The sequence below is a fragment of the Mus caroli genome, chromosome 13 (genome assembly GCF_900094665.2).
Source record: "Mus caroli chromosome 13, CAROLI_EIJ_v1.1, whole genome shotgun sequence".
NCBI classification, from domain to species: Eukaryota; Metazoa; Chordata; class Mammalia; order Rodentia; family Muridae; genus Mus; species Mus caroli.
This window is the reverse complement of record NC_034582.1, coordinates 20,324,811-20,347,049: the sequence shown is the minus strand read 5'-3', so window position 1 is coordinate 20,347,049 and position 22,239 is coordinate 20,324,811. Positions and strand designations below refer to the sequence as shown.

The 22,239-nt window shown below is 45.2% G+C and overlaps 1 protein-coding gene and 1 pseudogene across 1 annotated transcript in view; both read right to left on the bottom strand.

The window, feature by feature from the left end:
• The window catches only part of Ripor2 (RHO family interacting cell polarization regulator 2), a 224,789-nt gene that overhangs the window by 196,284 nt on the left and 6,266 nt on the right, over positions 1-22,239 (bottom strand). The window lies entirely within an intron of this gene.
• Positions 6,260-7,172, bottom strand: LOC110308566 (annotated as a pseudogene).

Genomic DNA, 22,239 nt, shown 5'->3' with positions numbered 1-22,239 from the left:
CTGTCTTTTCTGCCAGGTCCTTTGCCCTGTGCCCCTCCCTTAGCATACCTTGGTCTTTGCGGAAGTCCTCCTGTTGCCCCCAGTGGGAGTGTCAGTTCCTCTGAGGCCTAACCAGTTTCAGGGCAAATCTTGTCTCCCTCACTTTCTCCTTTGAGACCTGTCGGTGTGTTCATGTTCAGAGCTGGACACTGTGTTGCGTGCTGGGATACAATAGAGGAGTGATGTGGCATCTGGCCTGAGGACCCTTGGAATGCTGAGTCTAGACACCTACAAGCAGCTGACACCTACTTCATACAGGTTTATACCAGCATATGACAGAGGCAGCCTTGGGGCACAATGACCTGACTCCTGGCACACCTTCATGATACACCCTTAAAAGATAGCAGAGCACAGGCATTATTTATGGTGAGCTGCTGGTCTGGGAAATTCTGATGGCAAAGATCAGATTTAATTTCTGTTTTGGGGACTAAATGTGAAATGCCCCCACAGTTTACATATTGGAATGCTTGATCCCCAGCAGGTGGCACCATTTGGGGGAAGGTTATGGGACCATTTGGGTGAAGGATGTTGTCGTTAGACAATGATCACTAGGCTTTTGAGGGCTATAATCCAATCCCGCTTTTTGTTCTTTCTGCTTTCTTATTCAGCAGTATGTAAAAAAAAAAAAAATCGTTCTACAACTTCCCACTGCCAGACAATGGCCCCAGCAGCCATGTCTCAACACGCAACCCCTCCCCTTCAGAAGGCAGCCCTCCAATTTACAGACAGGGGCTCCAGCCACCATGCTGTAAGGTCTCGCTGCTAGATAAAGGCTCCAACCACAATGCTGCAAATCCCACTGACAGAGAGGGGCCAGTCACCATGCCTTCCCACCATCATGGACTGCTGCTGTGAGCTAAAATAAATCTTCCCTTCCTTTCATTGTGTATTTTTTCACAGCAAGATGGAAAGAAACAAATAGTCTCATCTAGGATTACCTCCTCTGGGATAGTTCATCACATACAGAAAGTACTTTATGAGGTTCAGCTTAACAGGCAATTTCCTCTTTAATTTGCACTGTGATTTACAGCTGTCAAACTACTTTCTGTATGCCCATCTCATCCAGTGCCCTAGGACAGTGGCTCTCAATTTTGTCTGTTTCAGTTTTATTTAAATTTAATTTCATTTTCTTTTTTTTTATTTGTTATGTGTACAGGTGTTTGCCTGCATGTATGTCAGTGCACCACGTGTGTACAGTGAGTGTGGAAATGAGAAAAAAGAGTGTCGGAAAGCCTGGGACTGGAGTTATAGACAGTTGTGAGCTGCCATGTGGGTGTGGGAATCGAACCCCTGTCCTTTGGAAAAGCAGCCAGTGCTCTTAACTGTAGACCCACCATTCGAGCCAGTCCCAGGCTTAGCTATCAGATTCATAAAAATCCCAGTGAATTGGTAGGACACTATCAATTCCCTTTGTCTCAACTTTGTTCCAAAGAATGAGCTCGGAAGTTCACGGCAGCATCTGAGTAAGTTGAACTTCCAAAGTTCATTTGTAAATCAACTGTTTGGAATGCATGGTGGGCATTTCCACAGAAGCCATGCTTTATACAGTGATAAAGCCATCAAGGTCTCCCAAGGAGCCTGGCTAGCATGTGAGATAGCAAGAAATGCTAACACAGTAGGGAATCCCAGAAATTCCCAGAGACTATTTCCTGGGAGCAAAGCAAAGAAAGACAGAGGCTCCTGGGAGTGGGCGGGGCCCAGCTGTCACCAGGCAGGAGATGTACAGGCGGGGCTTGCCCCTCCCCATGGAAGCCTGAGTGGTGAGGTAAGGCCAGGAGAGGGGGTGGGGTGAGAAGAGAGGTCAAGGGAGAGGTTGAGGGGATAGGTAAGTTACCCCAGTACTCAAGAGGCTGAGACAGGAGAATCCAGAGTTTGTGGGGAAAGAGAGAGCGAGAGCGAGTGAGAGAGAGAGAGACAGACAGACAGACAAAGAGACAGAGAGAGACAAAAACATAGACAGACAGAGACAGAGAGAGGGAGACACAGAGAGAANGAGAGACAGAGAGAGAGAGAGAGAGAGAGAGAGAGAGAGAGAGAGAGAGAGAGAGACAGAGATAGAGACAGAGACAGAGACAGAGACCCTATCTCAAATTAAAACAGAACAATCAAAAATCCAAAACATTTCAAGTCAAAACTGAGCAAGAAGCAAGGCAGGCAAGTTTTGCAGATATGGTGGTGGGATTCTGAGTTCAATCTCAGTATTTTCAACCGAGGCGAGTGGAGGTTGGGACTAAGTTATTTTTGTTACTGCAGCTTTTAGGTTTTGAGGAGGATTGATTTTTGGTAGACCTTGTTACTGGGTCTGGGCCATGTGAGTTTCAGGGTTTATTTGGACTTCTTAAATTTAATGCTATGTCCTAGACTGTGGAGGGAGGAGATCGTATGAATCATGCAAAAATGAGAAAGAAAGAAAGTAAAAACAGAAGATTTCCTCCCATTTTTGCTCTCTATACATTAATTGGACCAGCATTTTTGGAACGCTTGCCAAGTCTCTATCTAGTGCTACGAGAAACATGGGGTGGGCTGAGGTGGATGTAAGAGGATTCCTGCCACTGAGGAGCACATGGGTCCGAGGGCAGACACTGATGCACACAAAACGATGGCCGTCTACACAGGTGCAGATGCGTTAGAATGGGTGTGTGCACACGATGCACAGGAACACAGAGAAAGGAGGGCTGTCTCTGCTGGGCTGGAACTTGGGTTAGCTCTCTCTACAGTCAGCTTCTTGCTTTCCAGGTGTTCCTGGAAGCCACTTCCATTAGTTCCACTCCTTGTTTTCTGAAATTTGCTTTATTGTTTTTATTTGTCTCTTTAAACAATGACTTAAAAAGGAAGAATTTCAGGCTGGTCATGGTGATGCCTTTAATTATTACACTAGGGAAAAAGAGGCAGGTGGATCTCTGAGTTTGAGACCAGCCTGGTCTACAAAGCAAGTTTCAGCACAGCCAGGGATACACAGAGAAACCCTGTCTGGAAAAAATTGTAAATTAAGAATTGGGTATTCATATACATACATATATTTGAACACATGTGGTCTCTTCTACTGTTTGAACATGTCCTCAAATCTGATATGCTGGAAACTTGGCCCCCAAAACAGGGGTGGCTAGGACCACATCCATCACCATTGTAGAACTACATTTGCTGTGCTGCAAAGCAGGTCATCAGAATGTCGTCAGGTCTGCGTCCTGCTGTGGGGGAAGGAACTGTGTACTCTGGCTGTTTTAACTGCATCCAGCACAGCCCCTTGTTTCCTGAGACTAGATCTCTATGAGCATTACACTTTTATGTCTTTGGAATCTTACAATATAAAGCATATATGATCTAAAACAAGCCTTTTAAAAAGTTGCACACACTGTATAACGATGAACTCAAAATGAACTGAAAACCTGACTCTCAAAGCTGAGGCTACAAAGCCATAGGGGAAAGAGAGATAGGTCTTTGTGAGAGAGAGTGGATCACAAAGTGTTTCTTGAAGATGACACCAAAACACATGTCAAAGGAAAAACAAGAGAAAACAAATACACGTCAACAAAGTGAAAAACGTGCAGTTCAAGGGACACTATTAAACAAGAGGGCAGCTCGCAGAAAGATACTATTGGCAAATTGCGTATCTGAAAGAGAACTCTGTAATTATCAGTAAGATGTGATCCGATTTTAACTTGAATGTGAATTTGAATAGACATCTTGAAGAGCAAGAATGGATGCTGAATTGATGTCAAAGTCTGCAGGAAAGTGCTGGTCAACACCCAGTGCCAGGCTAGACTGAAATAGTAACGAGCGGCAGCAGGTGTGGGAGATTGGAAGAGCCTGTATTGCTAGAGTGGAAGTGAAATGACGTAGCCACTAAGGGAAACAAGTTTACCTTTCTTCAAGAGCAAAATTGCCAGATGCATCACAGTAGGACCAGACAATTCCCTCCCTAAAGGTACCCAAGAGAAACAAAATCACATGCTCACACAAAAGAGGGAAAGCTGAGGTCATAGGGCATTTCTCCTAAAAGCCCTCCCTCAAATGGAAACAACCGCATAGTATCTCTTGGATACAATAGGGCACTAGTTAGTGAGGAGAAAGCTAAAGCCATCAACCGTGTGTTATGACCGGGAGCCTTTGAAATATTATGCAAAGTGAACTATTATGCAAACCAGACAAAAAGGTCACTTATTGAAATGTATGACTTCATTTATATGAGATGAACAAAATATGCAAGCCTATAGAAACAGAAAGCAGATTAATGGTGGTTTACAGTTGAGGTGAAGGGAAGGAGGAATGGGGAGGAGCTACAAACAGAGGTGTGGCTTCTTTTAGTTTGGACGTGATGAAAAACCATCAGCTCAGTAATTCTAGCAGCCATATTAATATAAGCCATGCATAAACCACTAAGTTTTAAAAGGGAAACTATATAGTGCTTGAATTCATCTTTTAACTTTTATTTATTTATGTGTGTGCTTGTCTGTTTGCCTGTCGATCTGTCTGTCTGTGTCTGCATGTGCACTTGAGTGCAGGTGCCTTTGGAGGCCAGAAGAGGTCATTAGATTCACTAGTACTTTAGTTTGGGGTTGTGGGGAGATGGGGGTGGTGGGACAGTTATGAACCACCCAAGGTGGTTGCTGGGTCTTTGGCAGAACAGGAAGTGCTCTCAACTGCTAAGTCCCTGAATTATATTTTAATAAAACCATATTTTTTCTTTAAAAGATTCCATATCTTATATCCACAGAGAGGAAGTTTCAAGACTGCTAGCTGCTCACTTATCCAAGGGCGATCCAATTAAGTAGCAGTCTGTCGTCAATCACTGAGAATTTTTTATTTATTTATTTTCTTTTCTTTTCCTCCCCAGAGGTGAGCAGCTGGGGTATGTTCTCTGGCATGGGTAAAGTGTTCATTAGAACAGAAAAAAAAAACATTACATCCCACTTACTGCAGAGCTGTCAGCAACGCTCACATTACTTTCTTGTTTTCTATTTTTTTTTTTTTTAAGAATTGCTAAATAAGTACAGACACCCGGAAGGAAGCCAGAACGTTTGATTGTAAGTTAGTGATTTCTTTCTCAGAGGCTCTTCCTTGGTGGTCTGAAGACAATGGGTGGTCTTGGGAAGCCAGTAGGTCACATGTCTGTTACTCCACTGTGCATAGGGTGAGTGGGGGATGCATGAGGTAGCAGTAGACTATAGACTGGATGGGTAGCAACTGCCCTGCCACAAGGGCTGTACCTCCAGCATTAGGGGACTGTGACCACCTAAGGCCAGCTGTTCCCATTGGCTTCTCTTCTCTTCTCTTCTCTTCTCTTCTCTTCTCTTCTCTTCTCTTCTCTTCTCTTCTCTTCTCTTCTCTTCTCCTCTCCTCTCCTCTTCCCTCCCCTCCCCCCCCATCTCGTCTCATACTATAGCTCAGGCTAGCCTATAATTCATTCTAGCTTGGGCTGGCCTTAATCTCACTGTGATTCTCTAATTGCTAGGATTACAAGCATGACAATTCTTAGCCAGCTTTCCCAATGTTAGACATGGAAACTGGACATTTGCTGTCTGTTAAAATTATATATACATATGAAATATGATTTTATATATGTGGACTAAACAAAACCTCTGTGGGCCGAGTTCACACCGCAGACTGCAGTGTGTGAGTGATGCCATAGGGGCTTTCTGCCCTGGATCTTTGGCACAATTCACATAAAAATCCCAGTTAATGTTGAGACGATACTTGGAATCCGTCTAGTTTAAGCTCCTACCCTGCGTTGTCTTGTCTTCTGCAACACACAGACATTCTGAATTTAAGGATGTTAGTAATTCAAACCAAAAACGTACTATTTCTTTGTTGGAAATAAGCAAACAAATAAACAACCTTGTGGGCTGGGGATCCAGATGAGGGGATGGGATGAGTCAAGTCCAGGATCCTACGATATGAACCAGAGGAGGGGGTGGACCAAGGGGGTGTGCTTAGGGTATGAACCAGTGGGTGGGATGGATTAAGGGGTGTGCCTAAGGACATGAACCAAGAACGACTTCCATGGCAACTCACTTGTTTCATTGCTCTGGAGTGATGCTCTCTATTGCTGAGACGCTAGTATTTTTTTTTTTTTTTTAGAGATATAAACATTTATTTCACAACTTTGCCATAATTTGCTAAGGAGACATGTACTGAGGACATTTAAATCACTGGGGTGACCGATGCTGAGACTTTCCAAAGAGCAAGGATCAGACGCACCATCATACTGGCCAGCTCCGCTTCACTTAGAGCCACCTCCTTTCTTGGGGCCATTAGTCCTTATTTCCTGCCAGATTTTCACTAGAGGCTCCCTGTTCTTCCAAATGATTTCATGTCCATACGTGATATACCATATTCCAAAGAGAGCTCCCCCAAGATGAGCTGCATGATCAAAAAATTTCCATCCCAGGATCATCCCAGCTGTATCCATGGCAATGATGGCTTTTAAGGCATTGCCCGCTGTGAAGGTGAAGATGGGGAGGAAGATGATAGCGAGCCTCCCCTCTGGGATCTTGGTATAGACAGCTGCAAGCACAGTCATGATTGCTCTCGATGGATGCTGGGTTGGATGTAAAGTATCTGATCATGGTTCGATGCAGGGACGGCACTCTCCACAAGCAGAAGACAAGGACATTTGCAGCTATGATGCCTGTCCCAGTACGCTGGCCATCACTTAGGCTATTCCACCACTTGTTAATCTCCTTTCTGAGGTTTCCCTCCTTTTGTGGCCATATGCTATCCAACCAGTCAGCTTTTATGCCATCAAAATAACTCTGAACCCTGGATTTCAGTGATTCATATTGCCAAATAGCAGCTGACCCAAATGCACAGCCTGTGAACCCAATGGTGAAGAAAAAGGACTTCACGAGAGTTCTTATAGGATAGGGGGAAGGGTAAAAGACTGTTTCTTCCAGAGGCGGGATCAAGGCACTTCTCTTATATGCTTCTCCACTCGACCCTGTGTCTGATCTTCGAGGTTCAACCTTCCTGGGTGCTTTTCTAAATCCACATTTTTGCTGAGCAAACAAGTTAAACCTGCGTCCAAGCAGCCGCGGGGCCTGGGTCGCAGAGAGCTCCCGGTAGCCGCCACCCAAGGGAGGCGCCCACGCTGGACCGCAGCGCCAGCCTCGCTGTACCCAACCTTGCAACGCCATCTTCCCAACCTCTGCCCCACCATGTAGTATTTTTTTTTTAAAGACACAATTTGTTAAAATGCATGAGCAAAGTTGGAGCCAAGGTTTCCAGAATTCCCTGAAGGAAACAAAATTTCTCACTGGGAGCAGAACTCAGAATTTATATCCAAAAGTGGCTCCTTTTACCAAGGACGGAGTGAAGACCTACATTAAGTGAAGTATTCCATTAAGGAATAGCTAGTGTTTGTGGCTAAATCTCAACACAGCCCAGATTCCTTCTCAGGACTCGAGAGACTATGTGACTCACAGAATTCAGTTCTTGGAGATATATGATGACTAAGAGAAATTAAATCAAAAGGATCAGGGATTTGTTTGACTTCAGAATGACTTTAACAGAATAACGAGATAACACACATAAGTTATCTGTAATGGCAGTCAGCTGGAGACCCACGCTCCTGGAGACAGGCATGGTGTGAACCTGGGGACATGATCACATCCCCTTGTGTCCCTCTTCGTAATGGAATCCTATTGATGGCCGCTCATAAGTGCCTGGTGGGAACAGGTATTTTGCTGCATCCATTTGGAAGGGATGCAGGGAGCAGCAGAAGGTGGGAAAGAAGGAGGAGAAATGGAAGAACCAAGCAGCCACCAGGTCTAGCTAGTCTGTTCCAGAGTCGCTGAATGTCCTGTATAATTTCCTTGCAAAATGACCAGGCTTTAATCCTTTCAGCCAGGTTAGTGGGCATGAAGACAAAAGCAGGACCTGACAAGTCCATGGAGTTGGCTGCGAGATTATGCTCTTGGCTCCTGCTATTGACTTTTTAGTTGCTTTCTTTGGTGTAGTACGTACACATATTTGACAAGCCCAAATAAGAATAAAGTCCGGGCAGGAACAATGACCCCTTATTAAATGCAGAGATAGTTATGAGTCACAAGAAGTCAACAGAAAGCCTCAGTTCCGGTAATTAGCTTTTTTTTTAGTTTTTTTTTTTGTGGTATTTGATTTTGGTCTTTTTCTTTAATTATGCAGAACTGCCCAAAGTATTGAAATGGCAGGCTGGAACATGCTGCCTTCCGCAGGGGAGTAGAACTTCTCAGCCCTCGCCACTCTTATGAGCCAACCACTAATTTCATCCTGTCTCTCCCCTAAATGGAGTTGGAAACCTTCTAAGCCTTTTGTGTGAATCCAGGGGTGCTGGAAAATAGTCTGGCAAATTCTGACAAGCATCACTTCAAGAGTACATTTATGCTTTGGCTGAGAAGCCTGAACCAAAAGCTGCTGGGTTGTCATGGCAACAGACATACACACGCACCCGCTTCTGAAATGATACTACCTTCCCAACGGGATGGGCTGTGGAAGGCAAAGCTGGCTTATCCACGCGCTCAGAAGGGACGGTGCTTGAGGACCCTGGTGTGGTGTCACAGGGCACGCTACCCTGTCTAGCTCGCTCACTGTCACCAAATTCTCAGTTTTCCTTCAAGCCCTGTGAAATTGATGCCAAACAGCAATGTCTGATTGCAAAATAATGACTACTCCTTCCCAAAATGTTTTCCGTACTTTTCCACAGAGGTTTGGGGTATTGCTCTCCTACACTGAAGGGGAACATGGACGAGCCGGAAGGAAGCCCACCATAGCAGGAAGTGAAGTTGAGCAGGACTAGGAGGCCTTCCTTGGAACATAAAGGTCCCAAACTGAGCAGTTAAGTCATCACTCACTCTGGTAGTTCCTGAGGAATGGAGTATCCACAATAGAATGGAACTCATATGTGAAAACAACAGCCAACAATAAACCCACACAGGAGAATAGCGCACGCGGAACGGAAGCTAAATTCCTGAAGGTGAGCCTCAGCAGGTTACAGCAGAGGGGAAGGGGTGGAGCGTGTCCCTTCCATTAGGCTTGAAATGAAACCACAGGGACCTATTCATGAGAAGCAAAATTAGCCTCCAGTTCCATTTTTGTGACATTAGCGGTGGCGGTGAGTGCTCCACAGCAAGACTTAATTGGCACTAAACACCTGAGAGGAAGGAAGGTAGAGAAAGCACCTGGGTCTTAAATGATAAGGTCTTCTTGAAGCTGGGAACATTCTGTACCTAGAGATGGAGCCAGCGTTGCAAGCAACCCGAAAATCAAAGTCCCATGTCTGTTGGTAATAGTGGATTCATCCCATTTTTTTTCCCTCTCTAGACCATAAATATTTGAGTCTAGATTCTCTGAAGTTAAAGATCCCAGTCCCTCAGTTCTATTTTTTCAGTCTTGTGATTAGCCAAAATTTTTAATTCCAGTTTTAATTTTGGATGTCTAGAAAAAGTTTTAAAACCTAGGGAGAAAGATACTCTCATTGTGTATGCCTGGTGTTACAGTTGGATTTGGTAAATACATATGGTGCAAGGAAAGAACTAAAGGAGCCTGCTTTAGAAGACGAATGGAAAGGAAATCCAGCCAGCTGTCAAGTGTTGGGGCAGAGCATAGGGCCTGGAGTGGTGTTAGAGGAAAAGACACAGACCCTTTCTAGGCAGAAAAAAAGCTCTGATGCTTGTCTCGGTTCCCGTTCTCCTCTGTATTACATCTACCCTGTTTATATTATTGTTCTGTTTTTGAGACAGGGTCTTAATGTAGTTCAGGCTATTCTTAATCTTGCTATGCAGCTAAGCGGGGACCTTGAATATCTGATCCACCTCTGCAATTGCTGGAACTTCAGGTTATGACACCACGCCCAGTTTTATTCTGTACTGGAGACCAAATGGAAGGCGTCTGTGTGCACAGTCTATTAACAGCGGCTGCCTCTGCTCCCTAACCTTGCGGCCAGTTCAAGTGCGAGCATTTGAGATGCTCCATCGCTTTCTCCGCTGGTAGCTATCTATCAAGTCCTTTCTCAAGATGTCTTCAGATGCCCTTCCTTCACAAAATTCCCTCCACACCATGTCACCTGGGCATGACTTCCCTGTCAGACATTATTTGTTCTCCGGTGTTACTCTATCTAGTGTGAAGAGTTACCACATAGCTAACTCCTGAGAGCTGGAATCTGCTGAAATGGACACCACTGTATGAGCTCAGTGGGTTTCACCCAGCCACTGATGGGCAGGCAAGCACTAATAGAAAATCTGAAAGTTACCACTCTGCCCTGGGGCACCCAGTCTCAGCAGGACTAAGCACATCTTCTGTCACTGAAGCCCAACCAGGAAGTCCAGTTAGGGGACGGGGAGCCAATGACAGGCAACAGAGTCAGAGACAGCCCCCTGTGCAACTGTTAGGAGACCCACATGAAGACCAAGCTGCACATCTGCTCCAAAAGAGTAGGGGGGCCTAGGTCCAGTCCCTGCATGGTTGATGGTCCAGTCTCTGTGAGCCCCATGGGCCCAGATTAACTGACTTTGTAGATCTTCTTGCAGTGTCCTCAGCCCCTCTGGATTCCTCAGTCCTATCCCCTAATCTTCCACAAGTTCCGCCTGATGTTTGGCTGTGGGCTTCTGCATCTGTGTGTCCATCTGCTGCTGGATGAAACTGCTCAGAAGCTAGGCTCTCCTTCTCTGAGAAGGGGTGGGGGGAGGATAATGGAAGGAGGGACCTGTAAAGGTGGGACTTGGAGGAGAAGGGACTGCAATCAGGATGTACAGTGAATAAGTAAATAATAAATAAGAAAGTCTAAAAGTTCTGAAAACTCCAGAGCTCTTCTCTGTGAGGTTTGGAAGTCATAGAATCTTTCGAACTCGCATTTCTGCTTCGACATGGACGTATGAGAGTCACTGGAAAGCAGAAGTCTGTGACTAAAGTTCCCATTGCACTCAGGGAAGCCATTGTATCGCATTCATGTATTTGGGGATGACATCAATTTCCCTTAACTGCTATGCCCCTTGTTAGGTTTGTGAAATACCACTGTGGTGCCACCTTGTGGCCACTACCCAAAACGCTTACAGAATCTTGTACTTGACCATCACAGAGGTCTTGGCTCCTCACATCAATATTTTTATATTTAAAAAATAAAGTGAAATACAGCCTTGGAAAATCCTAAATCTAGAGAGAGCTTTTACAAGTTTTAGCTGAAGTGAACCCAGTGAGGATTCATAATAGTTACCATGAAAGTAAAATTAGAGTTTGTACTTGATATTCGTTGCGAGATTTCCCTCAACATCATTGGGCTGCACGTCCACACTGTCTCTTAAATAAAACTGGCCACTGCTCTGCAAAAGTTGCCATAGTCAGCTTATGCTAATTAATTCTTCACGTGCCGTTTAACTTCTTTTTTAAACTTGTATCCCTAATAATTTTTAATTAGTAGTAAGATCTCCATTGAGATTAGATCTTGATCAGGAAGAGGGATGGAGGGGTGTGTGTGTGTGTGTGTGTGTGTGTGTGTGTGTGTTGTGTGTGTGTGTGTGGTGTGTATGTGTGTGTGATGTATGGTATGTGTGTTGTGTGTGTTTGTATGTATGGTGTGTGTGTGTTTGTGGTATGGGTGTGTTGTTTGTGTTTGTGTGTGTTGTATATGAGTGTGGTGTGTGTGTTGTTTGTGTGTTGTGTATGAGTGTCGTGTGTGTTGTTTGTGTGTGTGTTGTGTATGAGTGTCGTGTGTGTGTGTGTTGTTTGTGTGTGTGTGTTGTGTATGAGTGTGTGTTGTGTGTGTGTGTGTTGTGTATGAGTGTGGTGTGTGTGTGTTGTTTGTATGTGTGTGTTGTGTATGAGTGTGTGTGTTGTGTGTGTGTTGTGTATGAGTGTGGGGGGTGTGTGTTGTTTGTGTATGTGTGTGTGTTGTGTATGAGTGTGGTGTGTGTGTGTTGGGGGTGGTGGTGAGTAGCACAGGGCATGCTCCATGCCTCCTGGCCATCCCCATTCACAGATCCTGGTGTTCCTGGGGCTGGTGGGAGTTCTGATTAAGAGATCTGATTAAGGTACAGTCATGAGAAAGTGATTCAAAAGCTTCTATTTATTTAGCTTTAGAATTGTTCTAGACAAAGAAATGGAAAGAAATGCCCTTGGCATTTACATTTTCTCCTACCTGGAAATAGTACTTGAAGTTTCTATAGAAATTCTCTACTGAATAAGAATGCTCTGGAAAACAGGGGAGGGGGTGTGGGGGTGGTGGGTGGAGGGTGGGGCACTAAGGATACTGACAGTGGGACCACTGTCAAGATGAGCCTGGTCTGGTGGTACATGCCTGTCATCCCAAACTTGAGAGTTGGAGGCCAAAGATCAGGACTTGAAGGTCTTCCTTGCATTGCTGTCTCAGAACAAGAAAATCACAAAAGGAGGAGAACAGAGGAGGAAGTTCACCGCCCCTCCCCAGCCCCCACAAGCTCCCCAGGCAGGTCAAAGCCAAAGGTCCGTATGTCTTAACCTGAATGTCTGAGCTGGAAAGCTGTTTCACTCTTCTAAAAATAAATTAAAGCCAAGGCTGGACCCTGGGCTTAAGACTATGCAAATTAAACCATCTGAAGGACAGCCTGGGAGGGGGTGATCTGTGGAACTCCTCCCGGCTTTGGAAACGTTGGTTTTTGACGTCAGTCATCCCCAGTTCCTGTGGTCCTTTAGTGAGTTCCGGCACGTGGGAAGTTGTGTTTCTTTGTAGGGGACTGAAGCAGGGGTGGGTTTTGAGGTGTTGGTTCAATCCATGGGCTTCTGGGTTTCCAAAGGATGCTACATTTGCCCTCAATGCCAGCGTTCAGAAAACAAATTGTTAAGTGTAGACATCTTATCTTGTGTGGGATTAAAAGCCACAGGGATGCTCGGTTTTTCTAAATAACAAGTTTGTTTGTTTGTTTCATGTAACCAGGGCTGGCCTTGAATTCTCTATGTAGCTGAGGATAACATCTAAAGCCTGATTTTTCCTTAATTTCCTGGTGTGCTATATCATAGACATATACCAACCAACATGCCCAGTTTATACAGTGCTGAGATCGAACCCAGGACCTTATATATAAGTAGGCTAACAACTACTCTACCAAAGGAACTGGTTACATCCCCAGCCCACACATGAACCATTTTTGCCTGCATGCAGGTCTGTGTACCACACGTTTATAGCGCCTGTGGAAGAGAGCATTGTCTCTTCAGGGACTGGAATTACAGATGGTTTGAGCTGCCATATAGGTGTTGGGAGTCAAACCTTGGTCCTGGAGGAGCAGCCAGCAGAGCTCTTAACAGCCGAGCCATCTCTCCAGCCCCAAGGGAGCCACTTTTGAAAGCCTTTTACTCAGCAAGATAGTTCTATAAATGATTGTTACTTACAAGTTACAGACTGAACAAAACCACTCAGAACTCCATAAAAGCTTTAATTTCAGGCTACTGTGTGCAGAAAAGGGGGGCATTATTTTACTTCCATTTATTGACATGGTGATGGGGGTCCTTCTGTTAGATATTTGCATAGCTACAATATGCAGAGAAGACAGGGTTGGGTTTCCCTTGGTAAGGCTTATGATAATGTACATGGGTGATCTAGAGTATATCTGTGCTAAGCAAATGAAAACCAACCGCAGGGCTAGGTGTGAAAGGTTCATGTGTAATACTGAGTCCAAGAGACTCACGCAAGGGGACTATCTTAAGATTTAGGTCAACCCAGGCTGCATAGTAAGGACCAGTCCAGCCAACGCTGCAGAGTTAGGCCTTGTCTCATAAAAACAAACCAAAATGGAATGAAAAGAAGAAAAAGAAGAAGAAGAAAGAAAGGACAGAAGGCAGATTGCAGACATGAGTGTTCTGAAGGATTTTAGAAGTTCAGCATGGCAGCCATCGAGGCAGTCACTATAAATCCTTGGCTTTCCTTCAAAATGAGAATTGCCAGAACCTCTCAAAAACTCATTATTCTATGGTGGTTGCTGTACATTTGTCTTCTCTTTTTGCTCTACATTTTTTTTTTCGAGACAGGGTTTCTCTGTGTAGCCCTGGCTGTTCTGGAACTCACTTTGTAGACCAGGCTGGCCTTGAACTCAGAAATCTGCCTGCCTCTGCCTCCCGAGTGCTGGGATTAAAGGCGTGCACCATCACTACCCGGCTACATTTTTTAAAGTTAAAAAAACCCAAACATATGCATACTTCTCAAAACCTCATTTGTATGAATTCTATAATATGAATTGTCACACAGTGATTTTCGAATTGGTGACCATTCCCTGTAAAACAGTGGCCCTCATCTTAAAAGGCCCTGGACAATTTCAAATAGAAAAAAATAGAGAGAGAGGAAAGTCTTAAGGATATGGAACAAGATTGCCTCTGAAATGAAGATGGCGAGAGCCAAGAGGCTGGAGGCTGGGAGCTGGAGATTGCAGGCTGAGGCTGGTGGGCAGGAAGCTGGGAGATAGAGGTTAAAGGTCAGGACTGGAAGCAGGAAGCTCTAGACTAGAGGGTGAATTCTAGGGATTAGAGGTTAGGGGCCAGAGGCCAGTGGCTGGAACCTAGAGGCTGGGCTAAAGGTTAGAGGTGGAGACTGGAGGCTAGGAGCTAGTCTAGAGGCTGAGACCCAGAGAATAGCAGCTGAAGGCTAGAGGGGGCAGGAGCCAACTAAGGTTTGAATCTCCAGGAGACCATAGTTAAGGAGGGCAGTTTCATTAGACACTTCCTCTTTTTCTTTCAGCTTGTGTGTGCGTACGTGAGTGTGTGCATGAGTGTGTGTGTGTGTGTGTGTGTGTGTGTGTGTGTGTGTGTGTGTATGTGTCACTGCATGGATGAAGGTTAGAGGACAATCTGTAAGAGTTGATTCTCCCTCAGGGGACAACCAGTCTTGAACTGGTTGACTTTCTCTGCAAGATAAAGAATTAAAAGGCAGGAAAAGTCTGAGCACAGTAGGTAGAGGTAGAGACATTGCAAACACAGCAGAGAGTAGCAGACAGAGTCAGCGGTTAAAGAAAGACGTTTATTGGGGGGAGGAAACTCACAGGTACAGCAGACACAGAGGGAAAAACCTCTCTGCAAAGCAGAGGGGACGGGGCTCAGATGCAGTCTCTCATCTGGGGCTGGGGTTTAAGCATCTTTGATGGGCCCTCCTCTCCTAATCTAGGGATGGTCAGGGTAAATGACAGGGTAGCTGAGAGGTCCACAACTTTGGTGTAAACATCTGGCTTTGAACTTGTCTGACCAGTCCTTCAGCATGCTGACCTCACTGGCTGGAGAAAAAAAGCCTGCTAGTCTTTGGTTTTAAGCTGCCAGGCTTTGGTCTCTGGTCAGAAGGGCAAGGAAGAAGCCACCATCTTGGAAGTTGACTTATCCTTATTACTTATCTGTCTTAGTCATGGCTCCTCTCCCTATCTGTCTGTCTATCAGGCATCAAATGCCTAGTTTGTGGTGGTTTGAATGAGAATGGTCCCATAGTCTCATGGCCGAATGCTCGGTTCCCAATTAGTGGGAATGTTTGAACACTGTTAGGAGACATGGCCTTGCTGGCGTAGGGTGTGGCCCGTTGGAGGAGTTATGTCACTGGGGGTGGGCTTTGAGGTTTAGGAAACCCAAGACAGGTCCAGTCTCACTCTCTTTGCCTCCTGCTTGCTGATGAGGATGTAAGCTCTTAGCTATTGCTTCCATACCATGCCTGCCTGCCTGCTTGCTGCCACACGATGACCATAGACTAACTTTCTGAAACTGTTAAGTAAGCCCCATTGAAATACTTTCTTCTGTAAGTTGCCTTGGTCATGGTGTTGCATCTCAGCAATAATAACCCTAACTAAGACCTAGTCCCTCAGGTCCCAGGGTTCAAATTCAGGTTGTCAAGCTTGCCAGCAAGCATCTCTAACCACTGAGCCTCCTGCCAGCCCATATTTTACTTTTGAAGTAGAAAGTTTAAAAAGAATTTGAATGGCTCTGACAAACTATTTCCTCGTGCTTTATCTTCATGCAAGGACTTACTCCATGTGCTTGGCTGCACTGACAAGGCATCAGAAGCCCAGAGAAGTGACATGAAGTATCAGGACCCTGAACACAAGCAGTCTCCAGCCTTCTCTAGGTCTCAAAGGGGCAGAGTTCAAGGGTAAATTGCAAATAACCCCAAAGTTGGAAAGGAAGGCCTACCTGGGGAGAGTCGGGGCCCAGGGCCTAGTAAAGTATAGACAACTGTGCTGGGGCTTCCATTTCCTCCAACATATCACAGAAGAAACGGTTCCGGGTTATATGTTGTGAAGGAAGTAGGTCATCACATCCTTGGTTAAGCTACAAAAAGTACATTAGGCGTGGACTCTTGGGCACGAGGTCCCATGAGCTCAGATGCAGTGTTGGACACTGAACTGGGTCCCTGCTCAATGTGAGGGATGGGCCTTTGCAGATCTTGGAAGTGATGGGTCCAAGGCACAAGAAGGAGCTTAGCCAGAGACCTTGGTAAACTGGCTCCGCAGAGATTGAGCCTTCCCACCTGCTCTCAGATCACACAGATGGCTCTCTTAGGAAAGGAGGAAGCACTAGCTGAGCCCAGCCTGAGTTGCTGAGTGACCACGCTCTTTCCTCAGTGGACCCCACTCCTCACACTAAAAGAAATCCCTGGCCTCAGACTAGATGCTCTGAAATGACTTAAACCGGTGGCCAGTCTTCCCCATGCTGTTCTTAGGGTCTGACAACACTATCTGTTCCTGACCTGCTCACAGGACCACCCCTAGGGAAAAACAGAGGGCTCTTGGACTCTGCCAGTGAGTGGAAGGTGGAGCCTCTAATTAACTAACTAATTAATTACCTCAGTTTTCACATGAGGAAAAGGGAGGCGCTGCAACCAAGCAAGACTTCCAGCTTTGTAATCTGTGAGTTCACACATGAAGGACAGAGATAGCAAGTTTTAATTATTTTTACTTTCAGGTTGACACATTAGGCCACACCATCTGGTCCACACTGGGGTCAAGAACTGGGGGGAAAACAAGGCTGACCCCATGCAGGAGGAAGAATGGAAAGACTGAGGGTGGATGTCCGGGACTGAGAGGAAGCAGGTTAATACGAGAGCCAGCAGGGGCAGGAGAGGACTTGACCAGAAGAGAAATGGATAAATGTTTTAGTTTCATGACTGCCTTGTGATAAAATACCTCAACACAAGGAAGCTTAAGAGAAAAAGGTTGCTGAGCTCACAATTCCAGTTTACAGTCCGTCATATGGGGACGTCAAGGCAGCAGAAACCTAAAACAGTCACACCAGTTAAGAGCAGAGAATACACGCATAGTTAGTTCTTTTCTCTACTCTTACACTCCAGGGTGTGGACCTAGGCAATGGTGCTGATGATTTTCAGGGCAGGTCTTCCACCATCTATTAAGATAATCAAGAGACACTGCCCACCATGACATGCCCACCTGATCTGGGGAGCTTTCTTCCTAGGTGATTCTAGACGGTGTTAATAAGAAAATTAAAATTAGCCATCCAGCTTCGTTCTAGCTGTAGCCAAAAGAACATAGTTGACTGTGTTAAGTGGATGAGGCCCCTGGCTGATGTCCTACAGAGGCCTAGTGTCAGAGCAGGGAGTGGATCAGGGCTCTGACCAGTGTGCTTACAGCCTCCTCCTACCTTCTCATGCAATGCAAAAGCAGGTGCTGCTGTGGAAAGAGGAGAACTGTGTATCTCATCCTGAAGATGGTGGCTCCCATCTTAAAATTAACAGACAACTTCGTTTTCATAGCAGAGAGCAAGTAGAGGTGTCCTCTGGGCATCTCTAACCTTGCCAGGCTCCTCACTTGAGCATTGGGTTAGAAGCAAAGATTTGCTTAGCTACAAGCTTTCCTCAGGAAATCATGGTGTTCTCGTGCTCTTTTGTTCTGGGTGCAGGCTGTAACTGTTTAAGAAGAGAACATACAATAGATCCCAGCAGGAATTAAGGAGAGAAAATGGAGGGGGAAGACGCTTTGCAGCCTCGGAGTGTCCATGACGCTCAGGGCTAGGTCAGCCTCCAGTACAGGATGACTCTTCCTGCTTTGTATCCTCCACCTCAGCTTTGCATCCTCCCTCTGAGGGGGCCTCAGTGCCCCTCCCTCTCTGCCTTTCTGTCAGCCCTGCTCCAGGCTACTCAGCTCTCTCCTGCACTGCTATGTAACTGCATCACGTCACACGGAAAAATGCACACGGAGTCAAGTCCAATACGTCATGAAGCACAGTCATTTGCAGTCATTTGCTACTAATTAACTGAACCATCTCGATGTGTCTCAATGATGACCTCACAGTATCTGTGAAGGGTGGTGGGACTCTAGGGACATTTAGTCACTGACCTGCCCACAACTCCCTCTGGACAGGACCAGAACCAGAAGTAGAATGGAGGTGCCTGAATGTTGGGGGGTGTTCACTATGACAGTACCTGTCTAGCTGTGCTCTTCGATATTACTACCCGCGCATAATTATATTAAATATGTCCACTCTATCTAATTCAATATAAAACATATCCAATATTCTCACTCTATCTAATAAGGTATCTGTTGTAAAATATAGATTGTAATAATCTAGCCATGAAACAAAGGCAGAAGTATCACACAGGAAACAGACCATCGGCTGAGGAGTGCTCTGAAGACAGGTGGCCACTGACGGCCACAGAGGAGTATGGAGGGGAGGGGAGAGAACCCAGACCCTTCCTGTTGTGACCACAGATGTTTTGTCAGTTCTCAGGGCTGAAACTCAAAAGTGAATTTTGCTCTGATACCTCATGGATAGGGCTGAAAAAAATTAGAGGATTGTCACAAAGGTTGGATGGAAAATAGAGAAGTGTGCAAGCATCTACAGCTTTGAAAGCACTAAAACCAGGTTTTCTCAGCATAGCAAGGAAATACTATATACTCAGGTTATCACATCACAACTCAAAAGAGCCAAATTGTGAACTCAGTCTAACCAGCAGATGAAAGGCCAAATTAAAAGTGTGCGTGCGTACAGCGGAATATTATTCAGCCATAAACAATAATGAGATACTTACATAGTTAAGTTGTTATATACTATGAAATGCAGGGGGTCAGAGGCCATTAAAATAAACCAGACCCAGAAATACATGTCCTCTCACACTTATGAAAGCTACAAAAGTCTACCTGGAAATAGAATACTGATTACTTGAGATTGGGAAGGGTGGGAGAGGGTGGGATGGGATGGGATGGGGTCTTTGATCACTACACACTGCATGCACATGGGGAATATAATGCCAAGCCACATTAACATGCATAATTAATACATGTTAATGGAAAAATTTAAATGTAATAAAATATAATAAGGGCCTGTGAAATGGCTCAGCAAGTAAAAGCCCTTGCTCCTAAGCTGGGGGACCTGAGTTTGACCCCTGGAACTCACAAAGTGGAAGGTGAGAACTGATTTCCATACAATGTCATATGACTTCCATATTGGTATCATGACATGCCCCTGAACACAATCAATCAATCAACCAATCAATGCAATTTTAAAAATTAAAATAAATTCATCAGAAGATTGATTACTAGGAATGTATATCTTTGATACATCAAATATAATAAAATGTTCACACAGAGTCACACCTCAGATTTTTCTTTCCTTGCCCTGGATGGCTCTTCCAAAGCTCAGGTCTGAGCTGCTACGGTTCAGTTCATGAAGATTTCTAAAAGTCGAACGTTAAAGGTTTGGCCTGCTGGGTTGGTAGTTCAGGGAGATGGTAGAACCCAGGGAAAGGCCTGATGGGAGGTACTTACATAGTTAAGGAAAAGCCCTGGAAGAGGTATATAGGACATCAAGCTACCCCTGAGACAGGGTATCATGTAGCTCAGGCTGGCCCCAAACTTGTTACATGCCTAAGGATGACTTTAAACTCTGGATCCTTTAGCTTCTACTTCCCAAGCGACTGAGATTACAAGCATGTATCACCAAGCCCAGATTCTCAGCCCCTTCTCAGTTCTGTTTTTACCCAGGCGATGCTCTCCCAGCCCCTCAACAGCATAAAACAAGAGGGCCAGCCTACCCTCAGCTGTAGTCTCCAACACTGTGAGCCACAGTAAGTCTTTTTCTCTACTCATGGCTTACTGAAGGTATTTGTTACAGTAGTGGAGAGTTGACTAACATTCACGCTGCTCTCCACTCCATTTGGTGATGGAAACAGGTGCCAAGAGACCCGTTCTCAAGCACAGAGACATCTCTAGCACCCGAGAAGACAGGAATCAGTACAACTGCTCCTCAGAAATTGGAAATGGAGTTTCCAAATGTCTTCATGTGATGAGGGGTAAAAGGCTACCCCTGTTGGAACGAGTTTAGGAGCAGTAGTTCCTGATAGTAGATCCACACACCCTCTGCATACTATCCTGGCCTTTTGAACAGCCACGTGATCTTTGGAGCGACATGGGGGAGGGGCAGGTTGTATCACTCTGTGTGGATAATTTCATGGCTGCTTCTGTTTCTACCTATCGCAATCCCCCTTGTAGGCTCATTTGATACCTTTGAAGTCAATCAGATTAGAAACATTCAAACTGTGTTAAATGCTCAAGCCTTTGGTTGTACAGATGTGGTCGTTGTTTCCTAAGGTCATGGTCAGTTTGACAAGATTTGGAAGCACCCAAAAAACACACCTCTGGGTGTATGCATAAGGGTGTCTCCAGAGAGGTTTAACTGCAGAAAGAAATATGTGGAGAACAGCAAGGCTGTGGTCCTGCACGGATTAAAGTGGAGCCAATGGGCAGAACAGTAGTCTCTGCAGACACAAAGTGACCCGCTGCCAGCATGGCTTCTCTGCCATGGAACTGGGAGCCCAAACAAACCCTTCTTTCCTTAAGTTGCTAATGCTGGTTTGGTCACAGCAATGAGAAAAGTATCTATCCATGAACATGAAGAGGGGCTAAAGCTATGCTCTCAACTGAAAGAGAAAGTTGCAAGATGTGGTAGGAATATGATATGAAAAGAATTTTGAATATTTCGAAGAGGAAATGAGAGTACTTTACTATACAGGGTCTGTACTTGTGTGTGTGTGTGTGTGTGTGTGTGTGTGTGTGTGTGTGTGTGTGAAATCCCTTCCCTGCTGGGGATTGTACCCTGGGTCTCCTATATGCTAATCATATGACCACCACTAAGCTGTACTCCTATTTTTTTGTATTGTTTAATTTTTACACAGCCACAAAGACATTAGCTTTGTGTCAGATCAAAACAAAACCAAGGGCTTTGTATCTTAGTGCAAGTCTTGTAGTTTACAATTTTGACAACTCTGTGTTTGTTTGTGTGTATATAATTAGCATATTCGTAGGCTGTGAAGTGATTCTGATGATAGCTTAGAGAAAAACAAAACAAAACAAAACAAAACCTGGTACAGTGTGACATGAAGTGAGGCTAACAGATATCAAGATGCTGTCTTTCCGATGAGCCCCTTGCTCCCAGCTTCACATAGTATTTTTATGCCTCCAAGAAACTTTACAGCTCAGCTGACCTTTTGCTTCTAACCAGGGGTGTTGTCATTCTGGTGACGAGCTTTCTGGTTCTTTAGTCTTTTTTTCTCTTTGATGTATCAATGGTTCGTTTTTTCTCATCAGCTTGATTGGATTTAGACTCTCTTAGGAGACATAAGACACACCCCTGCGCTTGTCTGTTACCGTGTTTCCAGAGAAGTTATCCTCTGAATGTAAGGGTTGCCATGCTATGGGCTGGGGTCCCACACTGAACCAAGCAGAAAGGCAGCAGAGTACAAGCACTCATCTATGGCTTGACTCCTTACTGCCGTAGACTGTATCCCTTCACTATGTGAGGCGTCATGAACCCTTTCTCCCTTAGGTTGCTTGTTGTAAGGTATCCAATCAGAGCACCGAGAAAAGTAACGAATGTAACCCTGTTATAAGCAGCCAACCTGAGAGTGAAGGGCTCTGGGATCCCAGCAAGCATCTGCCCACCGCAGCCGGCCTCTGCTTGATTTGCCTTCGCTTTTACCTGCAGCCTTGCCCCTTCCCTCTCTTTCCCTCCACATCCTTCATTTTGTCTGGCCTTGGCTGGAGACAGCTAAAATATCTGTGCAGATCAATGTTCACAACAAAGGACACTCTCTCATCCACAGGTCCCTTGAATTATTCAAAGTATCTCCCCTCTCTCGAGTTTCCAATTGTTTTTTGTTTGCTTGGTTTGTTTTTGTCTTCCTTGGCAGTGGGAGCTGATACTGGACATAAGGCAACTGCAGGAGTCAGTCTTCAATCGCTCTGGTGTGTGTGTGTGTGTGTGTGTGTGTGTGTGTGTGTGTGT